Raw genomic sequence first — 12,399 nt, 5'->3', positions numbered from 1 at the left:
TGCACCACTACTATAACTAAATCTAGCGCTCTGTATTACCGACACAAAAATTTTTAGCAATTTAACGAAGTGTATCTTTAGGGATGCTGCGTTTTCGTTCTTCTCACGAATCTCATGGGTTTAGTTGATTTATTAGCCGAACGAAACGATTGCATTGTTCGATTCGGCAGCGGCGGCGTCTTATTATGATGTCAAACGTGCCGGCAGGGAATGGAAACGCGAGCGCCTTTCCGACAACTGGCCAATGGCGATTGGCGACACGGTTCCAATGCACGATTGGGTGTGAAAACAATGCAAGAACGAATCGTGCGCCATAAAACGCACCGAGTACCGTGAGTGCTGGTGCAAGAAGTAATTTATACATTTGTAAATATACCACCTTCAGCTTCAGCTTTCATTAAGCTAGATTGTAATTAAAAAATATTTGCGCTGATGACATTGACCTTATTTGAAAACTATTGAGATGTTTATAATTTGAACAAGTATCTCGCTGTTCTCAAGTGTGACATTGACTTCAGTTCTGCAGTCGTACGTCAAACGCAGAAACGACCAAAGCTTCAGCGCGAGCACGGTTTGCAGGAACGAAATGAAGTTCTCTGCGTGTGAGGAGCGTGAGTGTGTCGGTGGCACGATGGCATAGTGGCGACCGGGGCGAAGCACAACACTAATGGCGTATATAAAAGTTGAAGCGCGTCATAAATCTAAATCTTGACTCGTTACTGCGACCCCGCGCTGCTGAGAAGAATCTTTTGCTTCAGCAGCATACCGAGGTTGGCGTATACGAGTACCGTTAGTCACACATCAACATCAGCCTGAATCGAGACATCATCATCAACATAATAGTCGTTAGGACAATGCACCAATGGTACTGATACTGGTACTCTCAATATGACCACATTAATTCATTCGGAAATGTAGGTGTATGTTGGGTTGCCTATATTAAAAGTAAAGCATTGAGGTTATAAAAGAGAAAAGAAATAAAATGAAGTATCTGTTGCAGATTGTAACTCAATAGCGCCTCGATCGCTTCAGCTTGCATCAGTATCGATGTGTAGAGAATTGATGGGAATGCGAAATGGCGTCGCGCAAATAAAGTTTACCGAGGGTTTACTTACAGAGTCGCGTTCCACGAACGCGTTCCTGTCAAGTCGTAAAACCGGGACCACTAGGGCCACTGGGGTCTCCGGCTTGTCCTAGGTCGGGGTGGTTTTTATACAATTTTATAGGCTCGCGAGCGCGCGCGCGCGCGTTAAATCGTAAAATTTACATAAAACAACGTGTTCTCTTGCCGCTTTTATTTTTTATGCGTTTTATGAGTAATCGGCGGAGGTCGCCGCCTTCTTCGCGTCCCTTAAGCATCGGTCGAAAGGATCTCGTAAAGATTTGCGTCGGCATGCGTGCTTTCAAGGGTTTACATTCGATAAATTAATTTACTTGGATTTTTATTGTGACTAAACTCGGATTTATCGACGTTTTTAACACGCATACACCACACCATCTGCAGGGTTCACTATCGCGGGTGGTAATGTTTATATCGTAATATTTCGGTGAATTTTTGGAAGCAGGAAAAACAGGAAAGGTTTTAAGGATAAAGGAAGTGTACGCGGAGCCGGCAGAGCGACGGACCGACCGGCGGCAGCCGCGCGCGCGGCAAAGTCGTTACCATGGCATCAGAGCCGCCCCCGGACAGTGACAAATGACAGACAAAGGGTGACTGGGACGCTCGTTTTACATATGCAGCGACACCCATTTGTCTGCCGTCACGGGAGCGACCCCTCTGACGCGGTCCAACGAAATATCCTGCAACCAACATCCCTAAATTCCAAGTTCATTCTAGGAAAGAAACTGACAAATCTCAATAAAATAGAAAATATTTTATGCTTTTTTCTTCTTCTAGTTTTGATCGTCGGTTTATTTGTTCTCTGATGAGTTTTCATCAGGAATTTAATTTTGTTTTATCAAGCGCTGTGAAAGTTTGAATGGTTTGGTTGGGTCGGTCGGGATGGCATTTTGTGGTCGTGGTCTTTTCTTCACACCAGAGCAGCCCAGCAACGCGCGGTGGTTCTGAAACTCGGAGCCTGTGAGCTGCGAAAAGGCGCATCGAATGGAAAACGCGGAAAGCCGTTCGACCGGAAACTTAATTATATTGGATATTTCGAACGAGTCGATGCCGCCAACCGCCGCTGCAGCCTCCACTCGCCGCCTTCCTTCCAACGCTGCTTTCAACGTTTCCCGCACCGACTCTCCGCTACTGCTGCCTGCCTGCCTGGGGGATTTACAATCACATCGCGGGCTCGGGCGCTCCGGCCGCCCCGGAGTCCCGCTTGATCGATGGCCGCCGGCCCGCCATCTCATTACTTCGCTCCCGAATAAATCAATTTATCGCCCTCCCGAGCAGACGCAGCGCTCGCGAACGCTTTCAACTTCGGTTTCCATTTCACGGCGCGCGAAAAGAAGCCAACCGACCAATTTCCAACTGCGCCACGTACACTTTCTACTTGAGAACCATCCGCAAACTTCGACCCCGGTATTCTGTTTAGATGTTTACGTCAAGTGGAGAGTGCGGCGCATAAATTTCTAATTGAAATATGTCGTATTTTTGCGGCCGCGCGCGCGTGCTGAATTTTTCACCGCGAAAACTTGCAAGAGCGATGCGTATTAGAAATAATGGCACTTCGAGCCGAGGATATTTTATTACCGATGTATTCGCGAGACGTAGAGGAGAGCAAAAAGCAGCGTTTTAAAATTTAATCATTTCGCTATTAGATCTAATTGGCAGTTAGTTAGAAACTTACTAAAGTAACCAACTTCAAAGACCCATTCAGGACCGTACTCTAATTTAAAGTAAAGTAAAACCTCATGCAAAATAATCGCAAAATAATTAACATTTCTTATTTTGATTTTTATTTATTTTAATTTTGATTGATGCATGATCCGAACCTGATATCGGTGCGTGTGATCGCAGTAAGAAAATTACGACGCTCATACGGGTCGCACGAGAGTGAGGCTGCGATTTAAGACGGAAAATATACGATTTTATTCCGTGCTTTGCGCGCTGAGTAAAGGTATCGTTATTAATGTAATTTCCGAGTGCGTCTCGACCACGGCGCCCATAGCGCACGCCGGCGTAACATTATCCAATTACCGAATGCCTCGATTCGTGATTGGTGGCCGTCTCGCAGACGCGCGCGATCTCGCAATTTCACAATTTTACAATCATAACAATCTCCGACGATCAGTAAAGCCATTACAAGCAATTTGTTAAATTATATCTTGTGGATTGTTAAAAACACATTTTTATAAATATTGCTGTTTATAATCCACAGATTATGTTAAGTTATAAACTCGAATGTGAAAAACTATTGCAACAACATGGTGAGGTTATGACTTCGAACGACAAGAGTCATTACGAATGTATGCGTATAATGAAACTAATTAGTTTATGGTTGATATAAGGGTTCGCCGGGGGAGCCAGGGAACGCTCGAGTGTTTATGTAATAGTTTCAGTTGTTTGGTGTAATATTGTATAAAAGCAATTACGCGTCCCCCTAAATCTTCGCTCGTTCTCTCGTACACACTCTGCTTCCCAGTCCCCAACCCCCAGCAGGGAATGCAAGCACACACAGGGTTGATCCGCGCGCGCGAAGTTCCGAATTGCCGAAATGCCGAAGGTCGACCTCGCCGAACGGTGGCAACAACATGTTACGCGTTTATTAGTGCTCGCCCACCCCCAGGAGCCCGGATAAGTGGGCGACAGTTGGCCATACATGCACATGGGGTAGATTATTAGTTAATCAAAACTAATATCCACAGATTTTCAATCGCATCAATTATCTTCCATAAAGCAACGCAATTTGAAAGATTCCGGCGCATTTTTAAAATGGAGGACGCGTTGATGTATTTCCGGTCTGTCATGATCTCGTATGAATTTGTATTCAAGAGCATGCGAGCATAATCGCATCATGCATGTGTCATTTGCGCTCCATTCCGCATAACGATGCGAAACGATGAGCGAAACGATGAACTCTCGCGCATAAGTTTGGAGTTGCAGGAAGTCGGGAAATTTCATTGTGTTTCGTCAGCGAACTCTGGCGCCGAAAGTCGAATGTGAACCGTTATCGCCCTAATGATGCTCTGCGCACCCCATGCGCACCCCGTCACATTGTCGCGGATGCAAACCGTACGAAACGATCCGCGTTATTACGCACACGTTCAGAAAATTCGGATAGATTGGATTTGCGTATGTCACAAATATCAAAATCTCCAAATTACGCATTCCGTTGCCCATTTTTATCTCAAATAACTCCAAATTTATAAATAAATATAAAAAAATATATAAAAACTTTGATTCTATTATATTTTTAATAAGAAATCTAATAATAAAAACTTAGTGAAACCAAAGTATAAGTATAAACCACAAATTTGTTTGCACAAATTCGCTCGTATTTCAGTTCGCAATAAAAAAATTAAACGTATGCGTGCGACGAATGTGCGCGCACGAACGCTTTTATCTGATCAATAAATAACGCAATTAAAAATGTAAATGCAACCATGAAATTCCCTGAATATAATTAAACAACGCAGCGCGCCCGTAATTCGTATTACGTACGCTGCATTACCACTACTAGCAAACAATTCGCAAGCGTTCGCGATTTGCACAACACACACACACATAGAATTTAACATACAGGGCGCTGGGACGCGGAATGTTGGCTCGCATCAAACGCTCTCAAACCGCATAATCGCGAACGAACAAGCGAATTATTCATTTGCACCGTGCGTTCGCAACCAGCTCGCCATGCTCGATTCCGCGAACTTTTTTAAAATTAACTTGAACTGACGGCCATCTTGTCGCAACATACGGTGTATACACGCGCAAACGCCAGGATAAAGTATGCAAGATGAAAACGTACAAAACGTATAGTACATATCATTCGCAAGCGATCTGAATTTCAACGTGAAAAATGTGCAAAATACTTACTTCTCTGTGCATTCGAGTTGGTTGCAAGTAGAGTTGTGAAAACGTCAGTGTGTTGATGCTGAAAAACGCTAATCAACGAACGAATAAAAATGAAGGAAGCACGTTGCGCGCGCGAGGTGCATTGAGCGAGGGGGGCAATAAACCACCTAGTTCGGGCTCGTTGCGCGCTCGTTTTCATAATTCTTGGGCTTAATTACAGCCGGAGTTGGCGATGGCGGAATGAAAACGACGAGCGCACACGTTGTGCTAACATTACGCTGTGCACTTTTTTCCTACCCTGACATTAAACGCTTATTCTTTATTATTAAAATAACTGATAACATCATTTTACTTAAATAACATGTTGATTATATTTTCAATCAATTTCTATACTTAACCTATATTTTCCGCCAAGTGATGCTATTTTTCGCATTTTTTTATTTGTAAGTCAAGAGTTGGCCCCCCATGACAGTCGAATTATCGAATTATGTTCGTGTCATAATTTTCCAGCGAGACAAGCACTTTTCCCGATGCCTCACGATATTTATCTGTTTTTGTACGGAGTATAATGTGTTTTCCTGTTATGCTTTCCTTTTAATGCGCAAAGTGCCTAACCACACGCTCGTCGCTGAACGTCTTGGTCTGCTTTCGGTTGCCCTTTCGCAGTATCGCGTTATCCGCTCCTTTATTTTACTCGCTTTTTTTTGCTCCAGCCTCTACCGCTCACATCAGTTTTGATGCAGCGCTGCGGGAAGCCAGGACGAAGGACGCGCCACGCCGTCGAGAGAGAATGAAAAAATAACGCTGCTGGCGGCAGCGGGCAACTAAAATATTGATAAAATTGAGAAGTGGAAATGTTCCTCGGGGTTGTTCGATGCCCGCGAGACTTTTAATAAAATAAAATGCGTTAGACAAGCGAAATATACGAGATGGTGGCGGGCGAAGGCGTTCGGAGCGTTCAGGACGTTCATTGGGTTGCCTACAACTACAAGCTCACCAATCTACCTACACGTACTATGCTTATTTTGTGTATTGTGTGCGCAGTCAGGATAGGTATGTGGTGCGAGTGCGATTGTGAGAGTTGGGACAAGAAGCTGCCAGCGCACTGGAGTGACGTCCAAATGCATATTTTAAGACATTGTTAACCTTTACGGTTGTCGCTGCATTATTAATCGGGGACGTCGAGGGCCACGAAACCGAGCGAAGCGAGGTACTAACTCACAATGACGACGACGAAATCGAAATGAATCGATAAAATGTTCGAAAGAAATCCGTGACTGAAACTCACCTAGAAAATTAAGTCAATCAAAGATGATTTAATTAAAATAAGCGAATGAAATGATGAAAAAATAACTTTTTTTATGTTTATCGTTCCAAGCCACTAAAGGTGGATTCCCATACAATCAGCATGACCAAATAACTAGTTATCCGGCAACAAAAAAAAACCGCAAACAATGAACAATATAAGTCGAATGACGAAGGTGTAGACTCTGTGCGGAGGCGCATATGATGACGATGTGTGTTTACGATTAATCTCGCGAAAATTAAGCGTGAAATGTGGAATTTACTTGTGTATCATAGTAATTTAATGCCAAGTTTGTATTATCGGTTTATTTTAGGCCCCGATGCAATATTAAACTGCGCGAGTCTCAAAACAAACTCAATTTAAACAAAAATGGCAAATTTTTGAAAAGAACTGCGAAGGTGTGGTTTAGTAAAACGGGTGATTTTCTTAAAACATGCTGATAACTCGGTGTGGATGGTAAAAATGAATACAATTAGCGTTCGCACGTCGCTCATTGGACGAAGCCGTCGTCGTCGCTACCCGTAGGCAGCCGCGCACCTCCGATAATCGCGTAACGAATGCACGTTTCGCCATTACCGAATGCAAATAGCGTAACTTATCGCCGGCGTGTCGTCGCGCTCCCTCTCGCGCTCACAAAGCGCCATTCCGATGGTTAATATTCAGGCCGGTATCTAATTGTCTGGCCGGCCCTCGACGTACGTGTGCATTATGCGCACGCACACGTTCGTTCGCCGCAACGTTCGCGAACGCTATCGGCCGAGCATCGCTTAAATAAAGCGTCCCAATCCGAGCTAATCTGATTACTGGGGATTAAAGATAGCGCATGCCGAACGGGAAAACTCTTGGAAATCCTGCAGCCCCGGCAGCGTCGGGAGCGCTCGGGACACAAAACGGTATGATTAATGTGCGGACATTAAAGTAAATCCAAAATATTCCGAATGTGTTTCGGACCCTGGCTTTGATACGCTGATAGCGCGTGTGTGGACGATTGTTTGGACGATGCTAATGGACCAAGATGGCCGGCCGGCGATAAAAAAGACCTAATACTAGCTGTTAACAGAATTGCGCGCATGTATAAACGAACATTTACTTAATCTTCGACTTCAGTTTTCAGGACGATAAAAACTTTGACCGCACTATCAAAACATAATCCTGGTTTAATTCGTAATTTTTAGACACTTGCCGAGTGGTGAGACCATTGAGCGCCGTCGAAATTGTCGCGAGAGAAATAAATTTCTATTATTCTATGCAAATGGTGTAATTACAGCCATTGCCACGGCGCTAAAAAGCTAATAATGCTAATAAGGTGATATTCAAATTGGAAACGTCCCCTTCTCTGCGCCAGCGGGTGCGGGACGGTCGTGGCGTATTTTTTCCTAACGACGTTTTGAGCCTAAGTAATTTATTATAATAAGACGGGCGCGAAGGCGGCGACGCGGTCGCGTAATTGCGCATTAAAGTGAGGAAAAGCTGCAGCGGCAAACCGGGACGCAAGGCGTCAGGATATTAAAATATTAAAAATGCAGGAAGCTCTGCGCCACACCGAGGGTATATCTTGTTAAATTAACTGCATAATTAAAATCAGTGCTTTTATTAAGAAAACACGACATTGGACATGGCAAGTAAATTTAACAAGATGGCCGAAGATGTCATTTTGGGTACTATTAGTTGCCTATAGTAAATGTACAGTGTTTTTGTTGTTATTTAATGCAAACCGAAGCGAAAGAGACGAATGATGATCGCTTGTACGAGTATGAGTTTTCTATGCTGGGAATTGAGAATGGAGGTTTTCTGCGTTCTGGTAGAATGCTAAGAGCTTTCCTCGGTTTCTTTGGTTTTTACTCCCCGCGATGCTTACTTACTCACTTACTCGAGCTGCGCGCCGAGCGGAAGACCAAAGGACCAAAAGACTAAAAGACTAAAAGACCGAAAGGGAAAACGAACAGAAAAACCTTTTCACTAGTATGGCACGGCGGCCGCGCTGCGATGGAATGAAAAGCGGGCGCACAAACGAAGGAAGCCGAAAAGAAAAAAAGCGAACCCCGGCTTTGAAAAAATGCTGGTATCGCGTTCGGCGCGGCCCAAATGAATGCGGCGATGCTGATAAAAAAGGAATTAAAGAAAGAATACGAAAAAAATGAATTTCTCTGTTTTTGACAGGCCCTTAATCGCCGCCCGCCGCCGCCGCCGCATGCAGAGCGCCGGCGATATTGCATTAAAGGGGAACGGTTTGTAATTATTTTATACGTTTCTGGTCTTGCAGAGGAACAGAGAAAATCAGCGACACTGTGAGAGATATGGAGATATAGACTTAGCAATTCCATGACATTGTGAGGATGAAGACGGCTATGATTGAAATGATACAAATTGAACCCGAGAAGAAAAATAATCGGCCACGAAAACGATGAGCAGCGACGAGCAAAGAAAAATGCTCTTCATTAATTTTATCGCGAAATTTTATCTCTACAAATCTCAGAGTTTCATTTTGGCATTAGTCTTTTTTAACCAGCATTTGCAAGAAAAAATAATTCATTAAATTTTTTCGAAATGAAAACAAAAAAAACAGCATTTTTTGTTTCTATTTCTTTGGGGTGAAAGAAATTCGACGTTTTCCCGACATCAATTTGCGGTATGGCTTTCGCGCACTCTTTCCAGAAGCGTTGGCGGCGGCGGCGGCAGCAGCAGTGGAGCGAGTCGTCGTCCTAAACGTGTAAGTGCAAGATGTTGTTCCATTGGGCGAGCATCGCCAGTAAATAAAACCGTTCGACGGTTGTGCGCGCCTTGCCGCTTTTTGACTTCCCGAGCTTTGGAAGCTTTCGACTTTTCTCCTCTTTCCTCCGTCGGGCGGGGAAAAAAAGGCGAAAATAAAACAACCGCGCGCGTCTCGGGCCGAGGCGGCACTCTGCGAATACAAATCAATGGATGGAAGTTTTCCAATCCATTTCGCAGGCGTCCCGGTGGGAGCGGGCGAGGCGGAGGACGGCGTATTAACCGAGTGCACCGGTGCGCCGCGGGGGACTTGCCGCCGCTCTCATCCTGCATCCCGAGGAGAAGCAGCATCCAGCCGCCGAGCAGCCGGCGCGCATTCCGGTGCGGAACGCATGTTCGTCGAACAGAGTGGAGTGGAGGTTGTGTTTTTGTGCGGATACGCATTGAAAAACGCCTACTTTTCGTGGAAATAACGCTGCTGCTCAACAAAATACTTTCGGAACGATTTAATCCTGCTTAAACTTGAAACACTCTAAAAATCATTAAAATACGGCCCTATTTTTTGGATTACCTACATTTGAGCGACAGAATGTTATCATATGTTAAAACTACCATCAAATATAAATACATAACCTCAATAAAAATAATAAAAATAATAATTCAAAAACTAAAACAAGAAAAATTCGTTTATCTGCGTTTAAACTTGAAAGACAGTTAAAACCGGATGTTGTCATGTTCGACAACATTTCTGACATCTCATGTCACTTGTCAGCACATCCTTTCAACTTAACCTAACCTCAAATTAGTCTCCGAAGTGCTGCAAAAGTATAAAACCAACCACGCGCGCGCCCCTCACCACACAAATTATTTTTTCATCACCGCACACACATATAACTCTTGTGGTCTACGACAATCGGCACGCATCTTATCATTTAATTATTTACTCTCTAACGTCTTCAATATGCCCTCCACGTGCACGAGTTCAAACATCTCCCTATAGTTTCTCTTTGTGTGGGCTATTATCGTGTGTGTGTGTTATTTAACTCACTCCCCGATACAAGTTAGATTATAACATTTTGCGGTGAATCGATGAGTTCTAAACGAAGCCTATAAATACAAATTAAAATCGTATAATCGACTCGGTTATGACATGACGTGATGTGACGTGACGTGATGTGAATTCGTAACGCATCGAAAAACGGTTCGAAACGGTTCGCAACCGACCGCAGTACAAGAAAGCGATGAGAACAAGAAATATAAAAAAAGCACAGGCAACGATTGCGACCTTTCAATAACGCCTCACGCGCTCGTGGTTTATTCATATTATTTTGACGTTTGGCAGTTTGCAATATGTGCTCTCTGGTATCCGCAGCCCCGACTGAAGTTTCTTTCACCTTGTGTAATTTCTATTCGGCACTCGCAATTATTTCAATTATCTGCGCTCGCGTTAAATAATCCATGCGCGTGTGCGTCCGCGCCCGGCGCTTTGAAGTTTTCTTTTGTTCACTCTCGCGCTCATTAATCGCAAATTGCGGCTATTCGGAATAATTTAATCGGCGCGCGCGGCAATCATCGCCGTCGCCGACGGATTATTACTGTGTTTAAAACACGCCGCGAGTGCATTATTTATGCGCGAGCGAAAGACGCAAAAAATATATATATTGCACCGAAACGCAATATAGGCAAAGGTGTGCGTATACCGCCGCCACACTACGCCGCCCGCTTGAATGGTTTATTTACGATTCGCGTCGAGCCGCTATTTGCATTTTCAATCGAGTGACACGTTCGCCGTCGCGATCGAATATGGGAAAAGGGTTTTTCAAAACTCACTCAGCACTGCGCACAACTCACAACAAACCATCGCCAGAACCGGCACTAAAACGATAACCAAACTTCATCACAACCACCCAAGTTATAACCTCAAACAGCGCTGTCAACGCTAAAACAACATCGGAAGACAAACAAGTTGATTTTGAAGTTATTGACGTTTTTAACGCTTTGATTACGCGTTATGCTTGGCGGTGATGATTGAAAAATTAAGACAATCCTGTGTAAACATTACGTTTCTTGTGGTCTTGCGCTCTCGTGCATATATTTTATTAATTATTCATTCAACGAGCATGCAATTATACGCGGCGGAACCACTCAACACGCCGGTGCGCGGAGTCATTGAAATTCATAGATTTACCGATTTGAAAAGTCATTAAGTAATGGATTTTCGCTTAAAAATAGCTTAATGAAACATTATACGTCGTCGTGTGTGCTTATTGCGATGAATAATTAACGCTAAACACGTACACCGCGTTAAAATAACGGAGAGATAAAATTAACCTCACAAAAATGGCCGCCTGCTGATAACCAACGCCCTCTACGAAAACAAATCTTGTTTACAGTTAGGCACGCTCGAATCAACTTTCAAATAAAATTCGGAGAATTGCCTAAGAGCGCCTAGGAGTAACTTAATACATTTAATTATTGTTTATTTATACACATATTATACTAATCGTTATTTGGTTTAGTCCGTCGTGGTGTTTCTTGCGGTTTAATTGTAGCCAACGCCGGAGTGAATTTAAATTTATTCATAAGATACCTATCACTCTGCGATGCCGTGGATCATCATAGAAAACTCATCATTAGTATTAATGAACGACGCTGGACCCCCGTCGCGATGCTGTCCGGCATTTTTCTCTACAGCTTCTCGTAGCTTCCAAACAACGAGCGGTTAAACTTTCGGAAACTCGACAAAAATTCTTCATCTTCATCGCATTCTATCCAGACTCTCGCGCGAAGCACTAGAGTTCAAAACGGTGAGTCGCGCACTTGCTCCGAGCCGTGGCTAATTAAAAAAGAAAAAGTAATTAGACGAAACCCGAGAGCGGCGCATGGCGGAAGACTTCGACTGTTTCTGATTCGGCGGCGGCGCTCAGCTTGACGCACGGAACAAAGTCGAAAATTAAAAATGTTTAATTTCAAAATGTTTCAACTTGCGCCCAGCGGGAAAATAACCGAAAATATAATGGTTAATTAATGGTATATACGCTTGTACGTGTATAAGTTTTGTTTATAAAAAAACATTCGTTTTTTAGCGTATAAATTAAGCGGCTTGATTGATTTGACATCGCGCGCATAATTTGTTCACGCCCGATTGCAATTAAATAATCGTGACTTCTTTGGTGACGGCTTGACATCTTGCTTCGCCTTCAACAGTTGCACAGCGACTTCTACACAAGTAATTGCATTATTTATGTAATGAACACGTTAAGGGATTATTTTAATTTTAAATTTTACATTAAACTAGTGTAAAATTGTATTAAATATAAAATTTAAAAAAAAAAGTTTTTTGTTGTTAAATTCTTCTAAATATAACGCTAATAGGGGAAAGTAGCCATATTTGGACCATTTTTATATTTTTTGATTTATAGAG

Source organism: Atheta coriaria, unplaced genomic scaffold (genome assembly GCF_025399875.1).
Source record: "Atheta coriaria isolate IRGN ID8LTWV9N9 unplaced genomic scaffold, Caltech_Dcor_3.1 hic_scaffold_9_pilon, whole genome shotgun sequence".
Taxonomy (NCBI): domain Eukaryota; kingdom Metazoa; phylum Arthropoda; class Insecta; order Coleoptera; family Staphylinidae; genus Dalotia; species Dalotia coriaria.
The sequence above is the reverse complement of the archived record's forward strand: the minus strand, read 5'-3'. Positions refer to the sequence as shown.